This window comes from Salminus brasiliensis, chromosome 14 (assembly GCF_030463535.1).
Source record: "Salminus brasiliensis chromosome 14, fSalBra1.hap2, whole genome shotgun sequence".
Lineage (NCBI taxonomy): Eukaryota > Metazoa > Chordata > Actinopteri > Characiformes > Bryconidae > Salminus > Salminus brasiliensis.
The window spans coordinates 22,899,657-22,923,527 of record NC_132891.1 but is presented as its reverse complement, the minus strand read 5'-3'; the positions used below and the strand labels follow the sequence as shown (position 1 = coordinate 22,923,527).

At 41.8% G+C, this 23,871-nt stretch overlaps 1 non-coding gene across 1 annotated transcript; it reads left to right on the top strand.

Annotated features, from left to right (window-relative positions):
• The first annotated feature begins 23,529 nt into the window (after positions 1–23,529).
• On the top strand, positions 23,530–23,631 carry LOC140534967 (U6 spliceosomal RNA). Its single transcript, XR_011977507.1, has one exon. It is a non-coding gene; the product is annotated as a U6 spliceosomal RNA (small nuclear RNA).
• Positions 23,632–23,871: the final 240 nt, after the last annotated feature.

Genomic DNA, 23,871 nt, shown 5'->3' with positions numbered 1-23,871 from the left:
CAGGTTTTACGGACAGCATGACCGCCTCCCTCCCTTCCTGATGGAGGATCTGTCCTTCAAGGGTCTGTGCATCTGCAACTGTGTGTGGCTCGCTATTAATCTGTCTGCAAGTGTGTAACAGGTAGGTCATCATTCAGTTTCTATACATGTATTGACTTTTTTTTTTGTTACACGTTCTCAAGAAGTTCATCAACCTCTTGTTCTCCCTGAAGTTGTATCCTTCTAACAAATATTTTCATCTGTAACTGTGTGTGGTTCGCTGTCCATCATTCTGCAACTCTGTAACAGGTAAGTGATCATTCAGTGTCTATACATGTATTGCCTTTTTGTTGTCTTACAGGCTTTCAGGACCAATGGCTCCCCACTTCCTGATGTTGCATACAGCCAACAAGGGACTGTCCATTGCAACTGTGTGTGACTCGCTACTATCTGTCTGCAAGTGTGTAACAGATAAGTCATCATTCAGTTTCTGTACATGTATTGACATTCTTTGTTTGTCTTACAGGTTTTTCAGACAGCATGACCGCCTCCCTCCCTTCCTGATGGAGGATCTGTCCTTCAAGGGTCTGTGCATCTGCAACTGTGTGTGGCTCGCTATTAATCTGTCTGCAAGTGTGTAACAGGTAGGTCATCGTTCAGTTTCTATACATGTCTTGACTTTCCTTTTTGTGTTACAGATTCTCAAGAAGTTCATCAACCTCTTCTTCTCCCTGAAGGTGTATCCTCCAAATATTTTAATCTGTATCTGTGTGAGGTTTGATGTTCATCATTCTGCAACTCTGTAACAGGTAAGTGATCGTTCAGTGTCTATACATGTATTGCCTTTTTGTTGTCTTACAGGCTTTCAGAACCAAAGGCTCCCACCTTCCTGATGATGCACACAGACAACAACGGTCTGTCCATTGCAACTGTTTGTGGCTTGCTATTAATCTGTCTGCAAGTGTGTAACAGGTAGGTCATCATTCAGTTTCTATGCATGTATTGACTTTCTTTGTTTGTCTTACAGGTTTTTCGGACAGCATGACCGCCTCCCTCCCTTCCTGATGGAGGATCTGTCCTTCGAGGGTCTGTGCATCTGCAACTGTTTGTGGTTCGCTATTAATCTGTCTGCAAGTGTGTAACAGGTAGGTCATCATTCAGTTTCTATACATGTATTGACTTTCTTTGTTTGTCTTACAGGTTTTACGGACAGCATGACCGCCTCCCTCCCTTCCTGATGGAGGATCTGTCCTTCAAGGGTCTGTGCAGCTGCAACTGTGTGTGGCTCGCTATTAATCTGTCTGCAAGTGTGTAACAGGTAGGTCATCATTCAGTTTCTATACATGTATTGACTTTCTTTTTTATGTTACACATTCTCAAGAAGTTCATCAACCTCTTGTTCTCCCTGAAGTTGTGTCCTTCTTACAGATATTTTCATCTGTAACTGTGTGTGGTTCGCTGTCCATCATTCTGCAACTCTTTAACACGTAAGTGATTGTTCAGTGTCTATACATGTATTGCCTTTTTGTTGTCTTACAGGCTTTCAGGACCAATGGCTCCCCCCTTCCTGATGGTCCATACAGTCAACAAGGTTCTGTCCATTGCAACTGTTTGTGGTTCGCTATTAATCTGTCTGCAAGTGTGTAACAGGTAAGTCATCATTCAGTTTCTATACATGTATTGACTTTCTTTGTTTGTCTTACAGGTTTTACGGACAGCATGACCGCCTCCCTCCCTTCCTGATGGAGGATCTGTCCTTCAAGGGTCTGTGCATCTGCAACTGTGTGTGGCTCGCTATTAATCCTTCTGCAAGTGTGTAACAGGTAGGTCATCATTCAGTTTCTATACATGTATTGACTTTCTTTGTTTGTCTTACAGGTTTTACGGACAGCATGACCGCCTCCCTCCCTTCCTGATGGAGGATCTGTCCTTCAAGGGTCTGTGCATCTGCAACTGTGTGTGGCTCGCTATTAATCTGTCTGCAAGTGTGTAACAGGTTGTTGATCATTCAGTTTCAATACATATATTGACTTTCTTTTTTGTGTTACAGATTCTCAAGAAGTTCATTAACCTCTTCTTCTCCCTGAAGGTGTATCCTACAAATATTTTAATCTGTAACTGTGTGAGGTTTGATGTTCATCATTCTGCAACTCTGTAACAGGTAAGTGATTGTTCAGTGTCTATACATGTATTGCCTTTTTGTTGTCTTACAGACTTTCAGGACCAGTGGCCCTCCCCTTCCTGATGGTCCATACAGTCAACAAGGGTCTGTCCATTGCAACTGTGTGTGGCTCGCTATTAATCTGTCTGCAAGTGTGTAACAGGTAGGTCATTATTCAGTTTCTATACATGTATTGACTTTCTTTGTTTGTCTTACAGGTTTTTCAGACAGCATGACCGCCTCCCTCCCTTCCTGATGGTGGATCTGTCCTTCAAGGTTCTGTGCATCTTCATCTATGTGTGAGTCGCTACTATCTGTCTGCAAGTGTGTAACAGATTGGTGAGCATTCAGTTTCTATACATGTATTGACTTTCTTTGTTTGTCTTACAGGTTTCACGGACAGCATGACCGCCTCCCTCCCTTCCTGATGGAGGATCTGTCCTTTAAGGGTCTGTGCATCTGCAACTGTGTGTGGCTCGCTATTTCTCTGTCTGCAAGTGTGTAACAGGTAGATCATCATTCAGTTTCTATACATGTATTGACTTTCTTTGTTTGTCTTACAGGTTTTACGGACAGCATGGCCGCCTCCCTCCTTTCCTGATGGAGGATCTGTCCTTCGAAGGTCAGTGCATCTGCAAATGTTTGTGGATCGCTATTAATCTGTCTGCAAGTGTGTAACAGGTTGGTGATCATTCAGTTTCTATACATGTATTGACTTTCTTTGTTTGTCTTACAGGTTTGTCGGAAAGCATGACCGCCTCCCTCCCTTCCTGATGGAGGATTTGTCCTTCAAGAGTCTGTGCATCTGCAACTGTGTGTGAGTTGCTACTATCTGTCTGCAAGTGTGTAACAGGTTGGTGATCATTCAGTTTCTATACATGTATTGACTTTTTTTTTTCTGTTACAGGTTCTCAAGAAGTCCATCAACCTTCTTCTCCCTGAAGGTGTATCCTTCTAACAAATATTCTCATCTGTAACTGTCTGTGGTTCGCTAACCATCATTCTGCAACTCTGTAACAGGTAAGTGATCATTCAGTGTCTATACATGTATTGCATTTTTGTTGTCTTACAGGCTTTCAGAACCAATGGCTCCCACCTTCCTCATGTTGCACACAGACAACAACGGTCTGTCCATTGCAACTATTTTTGGCTTGCTATTAATCTGTCTGCAAGTGTGTAACAGGTAGGTCATCATTCAGTTTCTATACATGTATTGACTTTGTTTGTCTTACAGGTTTTTCAGACAGCATGACTGCCTCCCTCCGTTCCTGATGTTGGATCTGTCCTTCAAGGGTCTGTGCATCTTCAACTATGTGTGAGTCGCTACTATCTGTCTGCAAGTGTGTAACAGGTTGGTGAGCATTCAGTTTCTATACATGTATTGACTTTCTTTTTTGTGTTACAGGTTCTCAAGAAGTCCATTAACCTCTTCTTCTCCCCGAAGGTGTATCCTTCTAACAAATATTTTCATCTGCAACTGTGTGTGGTTCGCTGTCCATCATTCTGCAACTCTGTAACAGGTAAGTGATCATTCAGTGTCTATACATATATTGCCTTTTTGATGTCTTACAGACTTTCAGGACCAGTGGCCCTCCCCTTCCTGATGGTCCATACAGTCAACAAGGGTCTGTCCATTGCAACTGTGTGTGGCTCGCTATTAATCTGTCTGCAAGTGTGTAACAGGTAGGTCATTATTCAGTTTCTATACATGTATTGACTTTCTTTGTTTGTCTTACAGGTTTTTCAGACAGCATGACCGCCTCCCTCCCTTCCTGATGGTGGATCTGTCCTTCAAGGTTCTGTGCATCTTCATCTATGTGTGAGTCGCTACTATCTGTCTGCAAGTGTGTAACAGATTGGTGAGCATTCAGTTTCTATACATGTATTGACTTTCTTTGTTTGTCTTACAGGTTTCACGGACAGCATGACCGCCTCCCTCCCTTCCTGATGGAGGATCTGTCCTTTAAGGGTCTGTGCATCTGCAACTGTGTGTGGCTCGCTATTTCTCTGTCTGCAAGTGTGTAACAGGTAGATCATCATTCAGTTTCTATACATGTATTGACTTTCTTTGTTTGTCTTACAGGTTTTACGGACAGCATGGCCGCCTCCCTCCTTTCCTGATGGAGGATCTGTCCTTCGAAGGTCAGTGCATCTGCAAATGTTTGTGGATCGCTATTAATCTGTCTGCAAGTGTGTAACAGGTTGGTGATCATTCAGTTTCTATACATGTATTGACTTTCTTTGTTTGTCTTACAGGTTTGTCGGAAAGCATGACCGCCTCCCTCCCTTCCTGATGGAGGATTTGTCCTTCAAGAGTCTGTGCATCTGCAACTGTGTGTGAGTTGCTACTATCTGTCTGCAAGTGTGTAACAGGTTGGTGATCATTCAGTTTCTATACATGTATTGACTTTTTTTTTTCTGTTACAGGTTCTCAAGAAGTCCATCAACCTTCTTCTCCCTGAAGGTGTATCCTTCTAACAAATATTCTCATCTGTAACTGTCTGTGGTTCGCTAACCATCATTCTGCAACTCTGTAACAGGTAAGTGATCATTCAGTGTCTATACATGTATTGCATTTTTGTTGTCTTACAGGCTTTCAGAACCAATGGCTCCCACCTTCCTCATGTTGCACACAGACAACAACGGTCTGTCCATTGCAACTATTTTTGGCTTGCTATTAATCTGTCTGCAAGTGTGTAACAGGTAGGTCATCATTCAGTTTCTATACATGTATTGACTTTGTTTGTCTTACAGGTTTTTCAGACAGCATGACTGCCTCCCTCCGTTCCTGATGTTGGATCTGTCCTTCAAGGGTCTGTGCATCTTCAACTATGTGTGAGTCGCTACTATCTGTCTGCAAGTGTGTAACAGGTTGGTGAGCATTCAGTTTCTATACATGTATTGACTTTCTTTTTTGTGTTACAGGTTCTCAAGAAGTCCATTAACCTCTTCTTCTCCCCGAAGGTGTATCCTTCTAACAAATATTTTCATCTGCAACTGTGTGTGGTTCGCTGTCCATCATTCTGCAACTCTGTAACAGGTAAGTGATCATTCAGTGTCTATACATATATTGCCTTTTTGATGTCTTACAGGCTTTCAGGACCAATGGCTCCCCCCTTCCTGATGGTCCATACAGTCAACAAGGTTCTGTCCATTGCAACTGTTTGTGGTTCGCTATTAATCTGTCTGCAAGTGTGTAACAGGTAAGTCATCATTCAGTTTCTATACATGTATTGACTTTCTTTGTTTGTCTTACAGGTTTTATGGACAGCATAACCGCCTCCCTCCCTTCCTGATGGAGGATCTGTCCTTCAAGGGTCTGTGCATCTGCAACTGTGTGTGAGTCGCTACTATCTGTCTGCAAGTGTGTAACAGGTAGGGGATCATTAAGTTTCTAAACATGTATTGACTTTCTTTTTTGTGTTACAGATTCTCAAGAAGTTCATCAACCTCTTGTTCTCCCTGAAGTTGTGTCCTTCTTGCAGATATTTTCATCTGTAACTGTGTGTGGTTCGCTGTCCATCATTCTGCATCTCTGTAACAGGTAAGTGATCATGCAGTGTCTATACATGTATTGCCTTTTTGTTGTCTTACAGGCTTTCAGGACCAATGGCTCCCCACTTCCTGATGTTGCATACAGCCAACAAGGGACTGTCCATTGCAACTGTGTGTGGCTCGCTATCAATCTGTATGCAAGTGTGTAACAGGTAGGTGATCATTCAGTTTCTATACATGTATTGCCTTTTTGTTGTCTTTCAGGCTTTTAAGAACAAAGGCTCCCCCCTTCCTGATGGTGCATTCGCTGTCCATCATTCTGCAACTCTGTAACAGGTAAGTGATCATTCAGTGTCTATACATGTATTGCCTTTTTGTTGTCTTACAGGCTTTCAGGACCAATGGCTCCCACCTTCCTGATGGTGCATACAGTCAAAAAGTCTCTGTCCATTGCAACTGTGTGTGGCTCGCTATCAATCTGTCTGCAAGTGTGTAACAGGTAGGTGATCATTCAGTTTCTATACATGTATTGCCTTTTTGTTGTCTTTCAGGCTTTTAAGACCAAAGGCTCCCCCCTTCCTGATGGTGCATTCAGCCAACAAGTGTCTGTGCATCTGCAACTGTGTGTGAGTTGCTACTATCTGTCCGCAAGTGTGTAACAGGTTGGTGATCATTCAGTTTCTATACATGTATTGACTTTCTTTTTTCTGTTACAGGTTCTCAAGAAGTTCATCAACCTCTTGTTCTTCCTGAAGTTGTGTCGTTCTAACAAATATTTTCATCTGTAACTGTATGTGGTTCGCTGTCCATCATTCTGCAACTCTGTAACAGGTAAGTGATCATTCACTGTCTATACATGTATTGCCTTTTTATTGTCTTACAGCCTTTCAGGACCAATGGCTCCCCCCTTCCTGATGGTCCATATAGTCAACAAGGGTCTGTCCATTGCAACTGTGTGTGGCTCGCTATTAATCTGTCTGCAAGTGTGTAACAGGTAGGTGATCATTCAGTTTCTATACATGTATTGCCTTTTTATTGTGTTACAGGTTTTCAAGACCAATAGCTCCCCCCTTCCTGATGGTGCATTCAGTCAACAAGTGTCTGTCTATTGCAAGTGTGTGTGGCTCGCTATCAATCTGTCTGCAAGTGTGTAACAGGTAGGTCATCATTCAGTTTCTATACATGTATTGACTTTCTTTGTTTGCCTTACAGGTTTTTCGGACAGCATGACCGCCTCCCTCCCTTCCTATTGGTGGATCTGTCCTTCAAGGGTCTGTGCATCTGCAACTGTGTGTGGCTCGCTATTAATCTGTCTGCAAGTGTGTAACAGGTTGGTCATCATTCAGTTTCTATACATGTATTGACTTTCTTTTTTGTGTTACACATTCTCAAGAAGTTCATCAACCTCTTGTTCTCCCTGAAGTTGTGTCCTTCTTACAGATATTTTCATCTGTAACTGTGTGTGGTTCGCTGTCCATCATTCTGCAACTCTGTAACAAGTAAGTGATCATTCAGTGTCTATACATATATTGCCTTTTTGATGTCTTACAGGCTTTCAGGACCAATGGCTCCCCACTTCCTGATGGTCCATACAGTCAACAAAGTTCTGTCCATTGCAACTGTGTGTGGCTTGCTATTAATCTGTCTGCAAGTGTGTAACAGGTAGGTCATCATTCAGTTTCTATACATTTATTGACTTTCTTTGTTTGTCTTACAGGTTTTTCGGAAAGCATGACCGCCTCATTCAGTGTCTATACATGTATTGCCTTTTTGTTGTCTTAGAGGCTTTTAGAACCAACGGCTCCCACCTTCCTGATGTTGCACACAGACAACAATGGTCTGTCCATTGCAACTGTTTGTGGCTCGCTATTAATCTTTCTGCAAGTGTGTAACAGGTAGGTCATCATTCAGTTTCTATACATGTATTGACTTTCTTTGTTTGTCTTACAGGTTTTACGGACAGCATGACCGCCTCCCTCCCTTCCTGATGGAGGATCTGTCCTTCAAGGGTCTGTGCATCTGCAACTGTGTGTGGCTCGCTATTAATCTGTCTGCAAGTGTGTAACAGGTAGGTCATCATTCAGTTTCTATACATGTATTGACTTTCTTTTTCTCTTACAGGTTTTTCGGACAGCATGACCGCCTCCCTCCCTTCCTGATGGAGGATCTGTCCTTCAAGAGTCTGTGCATCTGCAACTGTGTGTGAGTTGCTACTATCTGTCCGCAAGTGTGTAACAGGTTGGTGATCATTCAGTTTCTATACATGTATTGACTTTCTTTTTTCTGTTACAGGTTCTCAAGAAGTTCATCAACCTCTTGTTCTCCCTGAAGTTGTGTCGTTCTAACAAATATTTTCATCAGTTTCTATACATGTACATGTACATGTATTCAGTTTCTATACATGTATTGCCTTTTTGTTGTCTTACAGACTTTCAGGACCAGTGGCGCTCCCCTTCCTGATGGTCCATACAGTCAACAAGGGTTTGTCCATTGCAACTGTGTGTGTCTCGCTACTATTTGTCTGCAAGTGTGTAACAGATAAGTCATCATTCAGTTTCTGTACATGTATTGACATTCTTTGTTTGTCTTACAGGTTTTTCAGACAGCATGACTGCCTCCCTCCGTTCCTGATGTTGGATCTGTCCTTCAAGGGTCTGTGCATCTTCAACTATGTGTGAGTCGCTACTATCTGTCTGCAAGTGTGTAACAGGTTGGTGATCATTCAGTTTCTATACATGTATTGACTTTCTTTTTTGTGTTACAGATTCTCAAGAAGTTCATCAACCTCTTCTTCTCCCTGAAGGTGTATCCTCCAAATATTTTAATCTGTAACTGTGTGAGGTTTGATGTTCATTATTCTGCAACTCTGTAACAGGTAAGTGATCGTTCAGTGTCTATACATGTATTGCCTTTTTGTTGTCTTACAAGCTTTCAGAACCAACGGCTCCCACCTTCCTGATGTTGCACACAGACAACAACGGTCTGTCCATTGCAACTGTTTGTGGCTTGCTATTAATCTGTCTGCAAGTGTGTAACAGGTAGGTCATCATTCAGTTTCTATACATGTATTGACTTTCTTTGTTTGTCTTTCAGGTTTTTTGGACAGCATGACCGCCTCCCTCCCTTCCTGATGGAGGATCTGTCCTTCGAGGGTCTGTGCATCTGCAACTGTTTGTGGTTCGCTATTAATCTGTCTGCAAGTGTGTAACAGGTAGGTCATCATTCAGTTTCTATACATGTATTGACTTTCTTTGTTTGTCTTACAGGTTTTACGGACAGCATGACCGCCTCCCTCCCTTCCTGATGGAGGATCTGTCCTTCAAGGGTCTGTGCATCTGCAACTGTGTGTGGCTCGCTATTAATCTGTCTGCAAGTGTGTAACAGGTTGGTCATCATTCAGTTTCTATACATGTATTGACTTTCTTTTTTGTGTTACACATTCTCAAGAAGTTCATCAACCTCTTGTTCTCCCTGAAGTTGTGTCCTTCTTACAGATATTTTCATCTGTAACTGTCTGTGGTTCGCTGTCCATCATTCTGCAACTCTGTAACAAGTAAGTGATCATTCAGTGTCTATACATATATTGCCTTTTAGATGTCTTACAGGCTTTCAGGACCAATGGCTCCCCACTTCCTGATGGTCCATACAGTCAACAAAGTTCTGTCCATTGCAACTGTGTGTGGCTCGCTATTAATCTGTCTGCAAGTGTGTAACAGGTAGGTCATCATTCAGTTTCTATACATTTATTGACTTTCTTTGTTTGTCTTACAGGTTTTACGGACAGCATGACCGCCTCCCTCCCTTCCTGATGGAGGATCTGTCCTTCAAGGGTCTGTGCATCTGCAACTGTGTGTGGCTCGCTATTAATCTGTCTGCAAGTGTGTAACAGGTAGGTGATCATTCAGTTTCTATACATGTATTGCCTTTTTGTTGTCTTACAGGCTTTCAGGACCAATGGCTCCCACCTTCCTGATGGTGCATACAGTCAACAAGTCTCTGTCCATTGCAACTGTGTGTGGCTCGCTATCAATCTGTCTGCAAGTGTGTAACAGGTAGGTGATCATTCAGTTTCTATAAATGTATTGCCTTTTTGTTGTCTTACAGACTTTCAAGACCAATGGCTCCCCCCTTCCTGATAGTGCATTCGCTGTCCATCATTCTGCAACTCTGTAACAGGTAAGTGATCATTCAGTGTCTATACATATATTGCCTTTTTGTTGTCTTACAGGCTTTCAGGACCAATGGCTCCCACCTTCCTGATGGTGCATACAGTCAAAAAGTGTCTGTCCATTGCAACTGTGTGTGGCTCGCTATCAATCTATCTGCAAGTGTGTAACAGGTTGGTGATCATTCAGTTTCTATACATGTATTGCCTTTTTGTTGTCTTTCAGGCTTTTAAGACCAAAGGCTCCCCCCTTCCTGATGGTGCATTCAGCCAACAAGTGTCTGTCCATTGCAACTGTGTGTGGCTCGCTATCAATCTTTCTGCAAGTGTGTAACAGGTTGGTGATCATTCAGTTTCTATACATGTATTGACTTTCTTTTTTGTGTTACAGGTTCTGAAGAAGTCCATCAACCTCTTCTTCTCCCTGAAGGTGTATCCTTCTAACAAATACATTTTCATCTGCAACTGTGTATGGTTCGCTGTCCACCATTCTGCAACTCTGTAACAGGTAAGTGATCATTCAGTGTCTATACATGTATTGACTTTTTGTTGTCTTACAGGCTTTCAGAACCAACGGCTCCCTCCTTCCTGATGTTGCACACAGACAACAACGGTCTGTCCATTGCAACTGTTTGTGGTTCGCTATTAATCTGTCTGCAAGTGTGTAACAGGTAAGTCATCATTCAGTTTCTATACATGTATTGACTTTCTTTGTTTGTCTTACAGGTTTTACGGACAGCATGACCGCCTCCCTCCCTTCCTGATGGAGGATCTGTCCTTCGAGGGTCTGTGCATCTGCAACTGTTTGTGGTTCGCTATTAATCTGTCTGCAAGTGTGTAACAGGTAGGTCATCATTCAGTTTCTGTACATGTATTGACATTCTTGGTTTGTCTTACAGGTTTTTCAGACAGCATGACTGCCTCCCTCCGTTCCTGATGTTGGATCTGTCCTTCAAGGGTCTGTGCATCTTCAACTATGTGTGAGTCGCTACTATCTGTCTGCAAGTGTGTAACAGGTTGGTGAGCATTCAGTTTCTATACATGTATTGACTTTCTTTTTTGTGTTACAGGTTCTCAAGAAGTCCATTAACCTCTTCTTCTCCCTGAAGTTGTGTCCTTCTTGCAGATATTTTCATCTGTAACTGTGTGTGGTTCGCTGTCCATCATTCTGCATCTCTGTAACAGGTAAGTGATCATTCAGTGTCTATACATGTATTGCCTTTTTGTTGTCTTACAGGCTTTCAGGACCAATGGCTCCCACCTTCCTGATGGTGCATACAGTCAAAAAGTCTCTGTCCATTGCAACTGTGTGTGGCTCGCTATCAATCTGTCTGCAAGTGTGTAACAGGTAGGTGATCATTCAGTTTCTATACATGTATTGCCTTTTTGTTGTCTTTCAGGCTTTTAAGACCAAAGGCTCCCCCCTTCCTGATGGTGCATTCAGCCAACAAGTGTCTGTCCATTGCAACTGTGTGTGGCTCGCTATCAATCTTTCTGCAAGTGTGTAACAGGTTGGTGATCATTCAGTTTCTATACATGTATTGACTTTCTTTTTTGTGTTACAGGTTCTGAAGAAGTCCATCAACCTCTTCTTCTCACTGAAGGTGTATCCTTCTAACAAATACATTTTCATCTGCAACTGTGTATGGTTCGCTGTCCATCATTCTGCAACTCTGTAACAGGTAAGTGATCATTCAGTCTATATACATGTATTGCCCTTTTGTTGTCTTACAGGCTTTCAAGACCAATGGCTCCCCCCTTCCTGATGGTCCATTGCAACTGTGTGTGACTCGCTATCAATCTGTCTGCAAGTGTGTATCAGGTTGGTGATCATTCAGTTTCTATACTTGTATTGACATTCTTTGTTTCTCTTACAGGTTTTTCGGACAGCATGACCGCCTCCCTCCCTTCCTGATGGAGGATCTGTCCTTCAAGAGTCTGTGCATCTGCAACTGTGTGTGAGTTGCTACTATCTGTCCGCAAGTGTGTAACAGGTTGGTGATCATTCAGTTTCTATACATGTATTGACTTTCTTTTTTCTGTTACAGGTTCTCAAGAAGTTCATCAACCTCTTGTTCTTCCTGAAGTTGTGTCGTTCTAACAAATATTTTCATCTGTAACTGTATGTGGTTCGCTGTCCATCATTCTGCAACTCTGTAACAGGTAAGTGATCATTCAGTGTCTATACATGTATTGCCTTTTTATTGTCTTACAGCCTTTCAGGACCAATGGCTCCCCCCTTCCTGATGGTCCATATAGTCAACAAGGGTCTGTCCATTGCAACTGTGTGTGGCTCGCTATTAATCTGTCTGCAAGTGTGTAACAGGTAGGTGATCATTCAGTTTCTATACATGTATTGCCTTTTTATTGTGTTACAGGTTTTCAAGACCAATAGCTCCCCCCTTCCTGATGGTGCATTCAGTCAACAAGTGTCTGTCTATTGCAAGTGTGTGTGGCTCGCTATCAATCTGTCTGCAAGTGTGTAACAGGTAGGTCATCATTCAGTTTCTATACATGTATTGACTTTCTTTGTTTGCCTTACAGGTTTTTCGGACAGCATGACCGCCTCCCTCCCTTCCTATTGGTGGATCTGTCCTTCAAGGGTCTGTGCATCTGCAACTGTTTGTGGCTCGCTATTAATCTGTCTGCAAGTGTGTAACAGGTTGGTCATCATTCAGTTTGTATACATGTATTGACTTTCTTTTTTGTGTTACACATTCTCAAGAAGTTCATCAACCTCTTGTTCTCCCTGAAGTTGTGTCCTTCTTACAGATATTTTCATCTGTAACTGTGTGTGGTTCGCTGTCCATCATTCTGCAACTCTGTAACAGGTAAGTGATCATTCAGTGTCTATACATATATTGCCTTTTTGATGTCTTACAGGCTTTCAGGACCAATGGCTCCCCACTTCCTGATGGTCCATACAGTCAACAAAGTTCTGTCCATTGCAACTGTGTGTGGCTCGCTATTAATCTGTCTGCAAGTGTGTAACAGGTAGGTCATCATTCAGTTTCTATACATTTATTGACTTTCTTTGTTTGTCTTACAGGTTTTTCGGAAAGCATGACCGCCTCCCTCCCTTCCCGATGGAGGATCTGTCCTTCAAGAGTCTGTGCATCTGCAACTGTGTGTGAGTTGCTACTATCTGTTTGCAAGTGTGTAACAGGTTGGTGATCATTCAGTTTCTATACATGTATTGACTTTCTTTTTTCTGTTACAGGTTCTCACGACGTCCATCAACCTCTTCTTCTCCCTGAAGGTGTATCCTTCTAACAAATATTCTCATCTGTAACTGTCTGTGGTTCGCTAACCATCATTCTGCAACTCTGTAACAGGTAAGTGATCATTCATTTCTATACATGTATTGCCTTTTTGTTGTCTTACAGGCTTTCAGAACCAACGGCTCCCACCTTCCTGATGTTGCACACAGACAACAACGATCTGTCCATTGCAACTGTTTGTGGCTTCCTATTAATCTGTCTGCAAGTGTGTAACAGGTAGGTCATCATTCAGTTTCTATACATGTATTGACTTTCTTTGTTTGTCTTACAGGTTTTTCGGACAACATGACCGCCTCCCTCCCTTCCTGATGGAGGATCTGTCCTTCGAGGGTCTGTGCAGCTGCAACTGTTTGTGGCTCGCTATTAATCTGTCTGCAAGTGTGTAACAGGTAGGTCATCATTCAGGTTCTATACATGTATTGACTTTCTTTGTTTGTCTTACAGGTTTTACGGACAGCATGACCGCCTCCCTCCCTTCCTGATGGAGGATCTGTCCTTCAAGGGTCTGTGCATCTACAACTGTGTGTGGCTCGCTATTAATCTGTCTGCAAGTGTGTAACAGGTAGGTCATCATTCAGTTTCTATACATGTATTGACTTTCTTTTTTGTGTTACACATTCTCAAGAAGTTCACCAACCTCTTGTTCTCCCTGAAGTTGTGTCCTTCTTAAAGATATTTTCATCTGTAACTGTGTGTGGTTCGCTGTCCATCATTCTGCAACTCTGTAACAGGTAAGTGATCATTCAGTGTCTATACATGTATTGCCTTTTTGTTGTCTTACAGACTTTCAGGACCAGTGGCCCTCCCCTTCCTGATGGTCCATACAGTCAACAAGGGTCTGTCCATTGCAACTGTGTGTGGCTCGCTATTAATCTGTCTGCAAGTGTGTAACAGGTAGGTCATTATTCAGTTTCTATACATGTATTGACTTTCTTTGTTTGTCTTACAGGTTTTTCAGACAGCGTGACCGCCTCCCTCCCTTCCTGATGGTGGATCTGTCCTTCCAGGGTCTGTGCATCTGCAACTGTGTGTGAGTCGCTACTATCTGTCTGCAAGTGTGTAACAGGTAGGGGATCATTAAGTTTCTAAACATGTATTGACTTTCTTTTTTGTGTTACAGATTCTCAAGAAGTTCATCAACCTCTTGTTCTCCCTGAAGTTGTGTCCTTCTTGCAGATATTTTCATCTGTAACTGTGTGTGGTTCGCTGTCCATCATTCTGCATCTCTGTAACAGGTAAGTGATCATTCAGTGTCTATACATATATTGCCTTTTTGATGTCTTACAGGCTTTCAGGACCAATGGCTCCCCCCTTCCTGATGGTGCATACAGTCAACAAGGTTCTGTCCATTGCAACTGTGTGTGGCTTGCTATTAATCTGTCTGCAAGTGTGTAACAGGTAGGTCATCATTCAGTTTCTATACATGTATTGACTTTCTTTGTTTGTCTTACAGGTTTTACGGACAGCATGACCGCCTCCCTCCCTTCCTGATGGAGGATCTGTCCTTCGAGGGTCTGTGCATCTGCAACTGTTTGTGGTTCGCTATTAATCTGTCTGCAAGTGTGTAACAGGTAAGTCATCATTCAGTTTCTATACATGTATTGACTTTCTTTGTTTGTCTTACAGGTTTTACGGACAGCATGACCGCCTCCCTCCCTTCCTGATGGAGGATCTGTCCTTCAAGGGTCTGTGCATCTGCAACTGTGTGTGGCTCGCTATTAATCTGTCTGCAAGTGTGTAACAGGTAGGTGATCATTCAGTTTCTATCCATGTATTGCCTTTTTGTTGTCTTACAGGCTTTCAGGACCAATGGCTCCCCCCTTCCTGATGGTGCATTCGCTGTCCATCATTCTGCAACTCTGTAACAGGTAAGTGATCATTCAGTGTCTATACATGTATTGCCTTTTTGTTGTCTTACAGGCTTTCAGGACCAATGGCTCCCACCTTCCTGATGGTGCATACAGTCAAAAAGTGTCTGTCCATTGCAACTGTGTGTGGCTCGCTTTCAATCTGTCTGCAAGTGTGTAACAGGTAGGTGATCATTCAGTTTCTATACATGTATTGCCTTTTGTTGTCTTTCAGGCTTTTAAGACCAAAGGCTCCCCCCTTCCTGATGGTGCATTCAGCCAACAAGTGTCTGTCCATTGCAACTGTGTGTGGCTCGCTATCAATCTTTCTGCAAGTGTGTAACAGGTTGGTGATCATTCAGTTTCTATACATGTATTGACTTTCTTTTTTGTGTTACAGGTTCTGAAGAAGTCCATCAACCTCTTCTTCTCCCTGAAGGTGTATCCTTCTAACAAATACATTTTCATCTGCAACTGTGTATGGTTCGCTGTCCATCATTCTGCAACTCTGTAACAGGTAAGTGATCATTCAGTCTATATACATGTATTGCCTTTTTGTTGTCTTCCAGGCTTTCAAGACCAATGGCTCCCCCCTTCCTGATGGTCCATTGCAACTGTGTGTGACTCGCTATCAATCTGTCTGCAAGTGTGTAACAGGTTGGTGATCATTCAGTTTCTATACATGTATTGACATTCTTTGTTTGTCTTACAGGTTTTTCGGACAGCATGACCGCCTCCCTCCCTTCCTGATGGTGGATCTGTCCTTCAAGGGTCTGAGCATCTGAAACTATGTGTGAGTCGCTACTTCCTGTCTGCAAGTGTGTAACAGGTTGGTGATCATTCAGTTTCTATACATGTATTGACTTTCTTTTTTGAGTTACAGGTCCTCAAGAAGTCCATCAACCTCTTGTTCTCCCTGAAGTTGTGTCGTTCTAACAAATATTTTCATCTGTAACTGTATGTGGTTCGCTGTCCATCATTCTGCAACTCTGTAACAGGTAAGTGATCATTCAGTGTCTATACATGTATTGCCTTTTTGTTGTCTTACAGGCTTTCAGGACCAATGGCTCCCACCTTCCTGATGGTGCATACAGTCAAAAAGTGTCTGTCCATTGCAACTGTGTGTGGCTCGCTATCAATCTGTCTGCAAGTGTGTAACAGGTAGGTGATCATTCAGTTTCTATACATGTATTGCCTTTTTGTTGTCTTTCAGGCTTTTAAGACCAAAGGCTCCCCCCTTCCTGATGGTGCATTCAGCCAACAAGTGTCTGTCCATTGCAACTGTGTGTGGCTCGCTATCAATCTTTCTGCAAGTGTGTAACAGGTAGGTGATCATTCAGTTTCTATACATGTATTGCCTTTTTGTTGTCTTACAGACTTTCAGGACCAGTGGCCCTCCCCTTCCTGATTGTCCATACAGTCAACAAGGGCTGTCCATTACAACTGTGTGTGGCTCGCTATTGATCTGTCTGCAAGTGTGTAACAGGTAGGTCATCATTCAGTTTCTATACATGTATTGACTTTCTTTGTTTGCCTTACAGGTTTTTCAGACAGCATGACCGCCTCCCTCCCTTCCTATTGGTGGATCTGTCCTTCAAGGGTCTGTGCATCTGCAACTGTGTGTGATTCGCTACTATCTGTCTGCAAGTGTGTAACAGGTAGGTTATCATTCAGTTTCTATACATGTATTGACTTTATTTTTTGTGTTACAGGTTGTTAAGAAGTTCATCAACCTCTTGTTCTCCCTGAAGGTGTATCCTTCTAACAAATATTCTCATCTGTAACTGTCTGTGGTTCGCTGACCATCATTCTGCAACTCTGTAACAGGTAAGTGATCATTCAGTGTCTATACATGTATTGCCTTTTTGTTGTCTTAGAGGCTTTTAGAACCAACGGCTCCCACCTTCCTGATGTTGCACACAGACAACAACGGTCTGTCCATTGCAACTGTTTGTGGCTCGCTATTAATCTTTCTGCAAGTGTGTAACAGGTAGGTCATCATTCAGTTTCTATACATGTATTGACTTTCTTTGTTTGTCTTACAGGTTTTACGGACAGCATGACCGCCTCCCTCCCTTCCTGATGGAGGATCTGTCCTTCAAGGGTCTGTGCATCTGCAATTGTGTGTGGCTCGCTATTAATCTGTCTGCATGTGTGTAACAGGTTGGTCATCATTCAGTTTCTATACATGTATTGCCTTTTTGTTGTCTTACAGACTTTCAGGACCAGTGGCCCTCCCCTTCCTGATGGTCCATACAGTCAACAAGGGTCTGTCCATTGCAACTGTGTGTGTCTCGCTACTATCTGTCTGCAAGTGTGTAACAGATAAGTCATCATTCAGTTTCTGTACATGTATTGACATTCTTTGTTTGTCTTACAGGTTTTTCAGACAGCATGACTGCCTCCCTCCGTTCCTGATGTTGGATCTGTCCTTCAAGGGTCTGTGCATCTTCAACTATGTGTGAGTCGCTACTATCTGTCTGCAAGTGTGTAACAGGTTGGTGAGCATTCAGTTTCTATACATGTACTGACTTTCTTTTTTGTGTTACAGGTTCTCAATTAGTCCATTAACCTCTTCTTCTCCCTGAAGGTGTATCCTTCTAACAAATATTTTCATCTGCAACTGTGTGTGGTTTGATGTTCATAATTCTGCAACTCTGTCACAGGTAAGTGATCATTCAGTGTCTATACATGTATTGCCTTTTTGTTGTCTTACAGGCTTTCAGGACCAATGGCTCCCCCTTCCTGATGGTGCATACAGTCAACAAGGGTCTGTCCATTGCAACTGTGTGTGGCTCACTATTAATCTGTCTGCAAGTGTGTAACAGGTAGGTCATCATTCAGTTTCTACACATGTATTGACTTTCTTTGTTTGTCTTACAGGTTTTTCGGACAGCATGACCGCCTCCCTCCCTTCCTGATTGTGGATCTGTCCTTCAAGGGTCTGAGCATCTGAAACTATGTGTGAGTCGCTACTACCTGTCTGCAAGTGTGTAACAGGTTGGTGATCATTCAGTTTCTATACATGTATTGACTTTCTTTTTTGAGTTACAGGTCCTCAAGAAGTCCATCAACCTCTTCTTCTCCCTGAAGGTGTATCCTTCTAACAAATATTTTCATCTGAAAATAAGTGATCATTCAGTTTCTATACATGTATTGCCTTTTTGTTGTCTTATAGGCTTTCAGGACCAATGGCTCTCTCTCTTCCTGATGGTGCATACATCAGGAAGAGATCTTAACTTCAAGTCAACTGTGTGTGGCTCGCTATCTATCTTTCTGCAAGTGTGTAAGAGGTAGGTGGTCATTCAGTTTCTATACATGTATTTTCTTTTTTTTGTCTTACATGTTCATGACCCCATGAGCCCCTCCCTCCCTGACCATGCATCCAGCCACCACAGTCTGTCCATCTGCAGCTGTCTTGCTCGCTGTCTATTGTTCTGCAACTGCGTTAGAGTTAAGTGATCTTACAGTTTCAAAACCCGTATTGACTTTATTTGTTGTCTTACAGGTTCTGAGGATGTCATTATCCCCTCCCTCCTTGATGGTGCATCTGTCCATCAAGGGTCCATCCATCTTCACCTGTGTATGGCTCACTGTCTATCTGTGTGCAACTGTCTAACAGGTAGGTGATCCCCATCCTGATGGTAGATGTGGCCAACAAGGGTCTGTCCTTCTGCAACTGTTTGTTTTTTGCTTTATATCGGTCTGCTTCTGTGTAACACATAGGTGATCATAACGTTTCTATATATGTATTTTCATTTTTTTTTGTGTTACAGGTTCATACCCCCCCCCCCCCCCCACGTAATGGTGGATCCCAGCAACAAGGTTCAGACTGTTGTCAGTCCACCCACTGCTCCTGACTCAGTCCCAGTGATGAGCTCCATTGGTAGAGAGACCTCACTTCTGGTTTTGTGGTGGACCCTCTGCTCAGAACTCCATTAGGACATCTCCATTCCTACAGCCTGCAGCTAGGCCCAGAAATTAAGCAGCGCCTGTGCGAGGAGTGCAGCTGTCCCACTCGGAGTATGGAGGTCCAGATCGCAGAGGTCTTCAGCTCACCAACTGGGACAAGCTTCGCCCCTCACTTTGAACTGGACACAAGCAGAGAGCCACTGCCTAAGCAGCCCAAGAGGAAAAGAAGGAGGCGAAGACACTGAGATCAGGAAAAGCAGCAAACATGACTTTTAACTCCTTTTTACTATTTTAACTACTTTTCTTCTTCTTCTTTATCTTTTTATTATTATTATTATTATTATTATTATTATTATTATTGTTATTATTATTGTTGTGTACTTTTTTCCCTCATAACTGATGTACTGTCATGAACTTTGGCACAGAAATGTGCAATTGTGAAATATAAGATTAATAATAGAACTGTAAATTTTACATTAGGGTTCACACCTTAATCTATAAACCTAGCTCTTTGTTACTTTTTTTAACTTTTTATTTATTCTATTTATTGTTTCGTGTGTTTTTCTCTTTTAGTATAATACTTGTTAACGGTCTGTTTTTTTTTTTGTTACATGTCATACTTGTGTTGCTCTCACCAAGTAAAATTGTAACATAGTTGGCGGAATAAAGAGATTCTGAGATTTGGGGTTTACTGTGTAAAGTGGTCTGTTTTCATCTATTTCCAGAGGTGAAAAGTAACATTCCAAATTCTTTTATTACAGTAGTTTTAATAATGTATGAGGACATCACATATTTGGGTCTAGGTCATCTTCATTCATCTTTAATCAATTTCAAATGCATTAATAAAAGTCGATTAATCATCAGCTGCCAACAATGCCTCCCAAAACCTGTTAAATCTCTACTTTTTCAAACTGAGGATTAAATCTAATTAAATCTAAACTGGTTTATGCTGGTCTGGTTTGCTAGTGTATGCTATTTTTTTCTAGAAGGGCAGTTTCTCAAAGGTTTATAGTCTTTGCGATGCTCTTATACTATAACACCTGCTGGTGCGAGGTGCGTTCCACTGATGTGTCTCTGTGCATTTTCACCAATTAAATAGTAAATAAGCCTGTAAAAGAATTGATTGTCCATAAAATACTCTTATGAATTATTCACACTGGATTATGAATTCTTTCTAGAAAACAAGCAGTACATTCTATTACACCAAATACAATAATAAGTAATAAATACAATAAATGAAAGTCTAAATTAACTAAAATAATGACAATCACTTGTTAGTGTTACTTTTATGGTAATAGAAGGGAAGTGGTATTTTGAGGAAACAATATTTTGTAGACAACAGTAAACAATTATTTAATATTTAAATTTACTTTTGGTATTATATTATAAATGGATTATTCTATTATATATTTTCATTATGTAATAAGTCTATACTTACCTGAAATATCGAGAGTCTCAACACCCAACTGAATGACATGTGGAAGAAGCGCCATGTAGCGATTATTATATGTCACTAACAGCTTCCTTGTATAAAGACTCAGCGCTTCTAGGTGTAAGTAGGTCAGACGGGCCGGTGCCGCGACACCTCTACCCCCCCCCCCCCCCCCCCCCGACTGTGGTCTATATGAAGCTGTTCAAAATTGTAATTTATAAATGATTCATCATTTTTATACAGATAACAGCTCTCACTGGAACACAGAACAGAGGAAAACAACTCAACACACTTTTAATCAACAATTATAAGACTTCAGTGGTTTCAGTGGTTAAAAATATTTGAATGTTTTTTCTGGTCTTTCAGGTCTTTTAATATTTAATTACTAAAGCAGAAGAAATCCTTACATTAATTAATAAGAAAAAAATGTAATTGTAATTGTTTTGAACTCCAAAGCGTCTGAACAAAAGACATCTAAAATACAAGAGGGTCTCTGGTAATTCTTGTTCCTCCAGCAGCAGCAGAGTCACTGGGTCAAACGAAACGAGCCTCTCATTTCTTTTATGATTGATACAGTCAGTTACAGATTCTGGCCGCTAGACGGCGACAAAGCGCCAATTACACGGGTGTTACTCCAGCAAGGGCAGACATATGTTTGTCGTAGCATCTCTGCTCGTTTCTGGTAAACATGTTATTTATAACTATATATTCAGTGCCAGCATTTAATAATTGAAAAACATCTGTTAAAAGCCATCACTGTTAATACATTTAAATTCATGTAAAATCATTTATTGAATAATTCAATATCAGTATAATTTAAAAATGTTAAAAATGATAAACACTGTGAGGGGAAAATACAGCGCTGATGTAATGTGGTTAAGTGACCAGCAGATGGCAAATATACCGTTTAATATCAGACTGAGTTAAACCTGTGTTAAAAGACCAGCAGCTGGAAAGCTCCAGTAGAAATCCTGATTTAATGATCATATAAATGATCAGGACAGACGAAGAGGTTCGTTAAGCAGGGTGACCAGACGCCCTCTTTTTACCGGACATGTTCTCTATTTGGGATGTGAAAAATGTGTGCGCATTTATTTCACATCTGTGTCTCTTTCTACAGTCACTACTCAGTCTGTGTGCGGATTTATACACTGGAGTTTAATATTAGAGAACAACACACAATTTCCTAAATGTCAAGGTCACAATGTAGTCCTATGTGAATTTGTCCTAACAGGAGTGAGCAGTATTTTAAACATATTTCATGAGTTGCATATATTCTAATGCACAGTATAAAAACGTAAATGAGGTTTTTGAAAAAGAACACTGATCAAAATTAGAGAACACTCTCAGACACCTGCAAATTGTTGGTGTTAATCTGGCACGTGGTGCTAATTTCCTTAATTATCTGACAAACCCTATTTAACTGGCAGCAAAACTTTCCTGTTTTCACTGACTTTGCAAGATGGAAAGCCGTTCCAAAGTGACTGAAACCCTCCGTCAGCAGGTTGTCAAGATGAAGGCCAAAAGGGTGACCCTATCAGCCATAGCAAGAGAAGTTGGTCATTCCAAGTCTGTGATTTCTAGAATACTGCATCTTTACAACACCACAAACTCATTCAAGTCCCCCTAGAAGGCTGGTCGTCCACGAAAGACAAATGCAAGAGAGGACAGGATAATGCAGAGAATCTCCATGGGCAATCGGTTCAACACTGCAGCTGGAATTGCTCACCAGTTCAACGTTTACAAGCATTTGGACTGAAATCCCACTCTGCAGTGACCAAACCTCTCATTAGCAGAAAGAATCAAAAGGCTATATTAACCTTTGCTGAGGAGCATGTTGTGTGGACAGAGGAAAAGTGTTCCAGAGTTCACTTTAGTGATGAAAGCAAGTTTCATTTATTTGGGTCTGATAGGAAACATTATGTTCGTTGACAAGCTGGGGAAAGACTGAACCCAAAGTGTGTAAAGAAGTCAGTGAAAGGTGGAGGAGGAAATGTAATGGGTTGTGGAATGTTTTCAGCAGCAGGAGTTGGGCCTCTCATATAGCTACATGGCAGAGAGAATGCAAGTGTGTATCAGAACCTTCTTCAACAACACGTGGTTCCTTCCTTGCATTTGTCACTCAATCAGCCAGCAATTTTCATGCGTGACAATGCCCCCTGTCACACAGCAAAACGGGTAAAGCAGTTCCTTGAAACTGAAAACATTGAAACAATGAATGGCCAGCTCAGAATCCTGATCTAAACCCAATAGAAAACCTCTGGAAAACCCTTGGTGATAAAGTTATGGCCAAGAAACCCACTACAGTCACCGAACTGTGGAAGAAACTGCAAGAAGAGTGGACCAAAATCACACCAGAGCAGAGTGAGAGACTAGTGATGTCCTGTAACCACATATGTGCTGAAGTCATTCAGAGCACATGGCTGTACACTTCCTACTGACTGTTGTAACCTTCAGAAAATGTAGTTGTAATCTTTCTCTGTGCTACAGTCATTGCTGTTCTCTAATTTTGATTATTGTGTTTTTTGTGAAATAAAGATTTGTTGTTGAATACTTTGGTTATTTTGTTAAACGCTGTTCTAGTGGTATGGTATATCCCTAACAAAAATCCTTCAAATGTTGACCAATGAAGATTGCATTATTTCTGCAAAAATCAAGTGTTCATACATTGTTCTCTAATTTTGATTTCCAGTGTACAGCTTTAAACACGCCTGTTGAAGCACACTTTTAATAATCGATTATTATCAATTTTATAGATTCGATGTAGCAGCTCTAATGCAGACATTTCCTCCAAGTCAGCCGTTTTGTAGGTGCTATTGTCCTTCTAAAGCTGTACTGGTCTGCAGAGGAATGATTTCTTGAATTCTGAAACTAAAATTCAAATGTTTAATTATTATTATTAATTATTTTGCACAGTTTAAAATATTACTATTTATTTTTACATATAAGTTGACCATTTCTGTACAAGATATTAAGGTTGCATAGAGGCCAAACCTTAATCCACTGCATTCAACCGATACTCACTGTCATGCTGGCTAAGCTAGACATGGACGGGTGAACACTCGCAGGGACGGTGCGATGCATGATAACGTTTTAATCAAATAAACAGGGGAAAACACAAGAGTGCAGCAATAACAGAGAGGGATAAACAAGACAAACGTGACAAACTAATGCGGGCAAAACCTGAAGGCCACCTGAGGCTGGTAGGCAGCCAGGGAGCAACGCGAGGCTGGGCCAACCTAACGGAGGGGGGAAGCTTGCTACGGCAGCACATATACTAAAATTGGAACGATACAGAGAAGATTAGCATGGCCCTGCGCAAGGATGACACGCAAAATCGTGAAGCGTCCAATCTTTTTGTGGGGGCAGTGGTGGCTCAGCGGTTAGAGCGCCGGGATATCGATAACAGGGTTGTGGGTTCGATTCCCGGGCTCGGCAAGCTGCCACTGTTGGTCCCTTGAGCAAGGCCCTTTACCCTCTCTGCTCCCCGGGCGCTGGAGTTGGCTGCCCACCGCTCTGGGTGTGTGTGTGTGTACTCACTGCCCCTAACACATGTGTGCGTGTGAGTGTGTGTTCACTACCAAATGGGTTAAATGCGG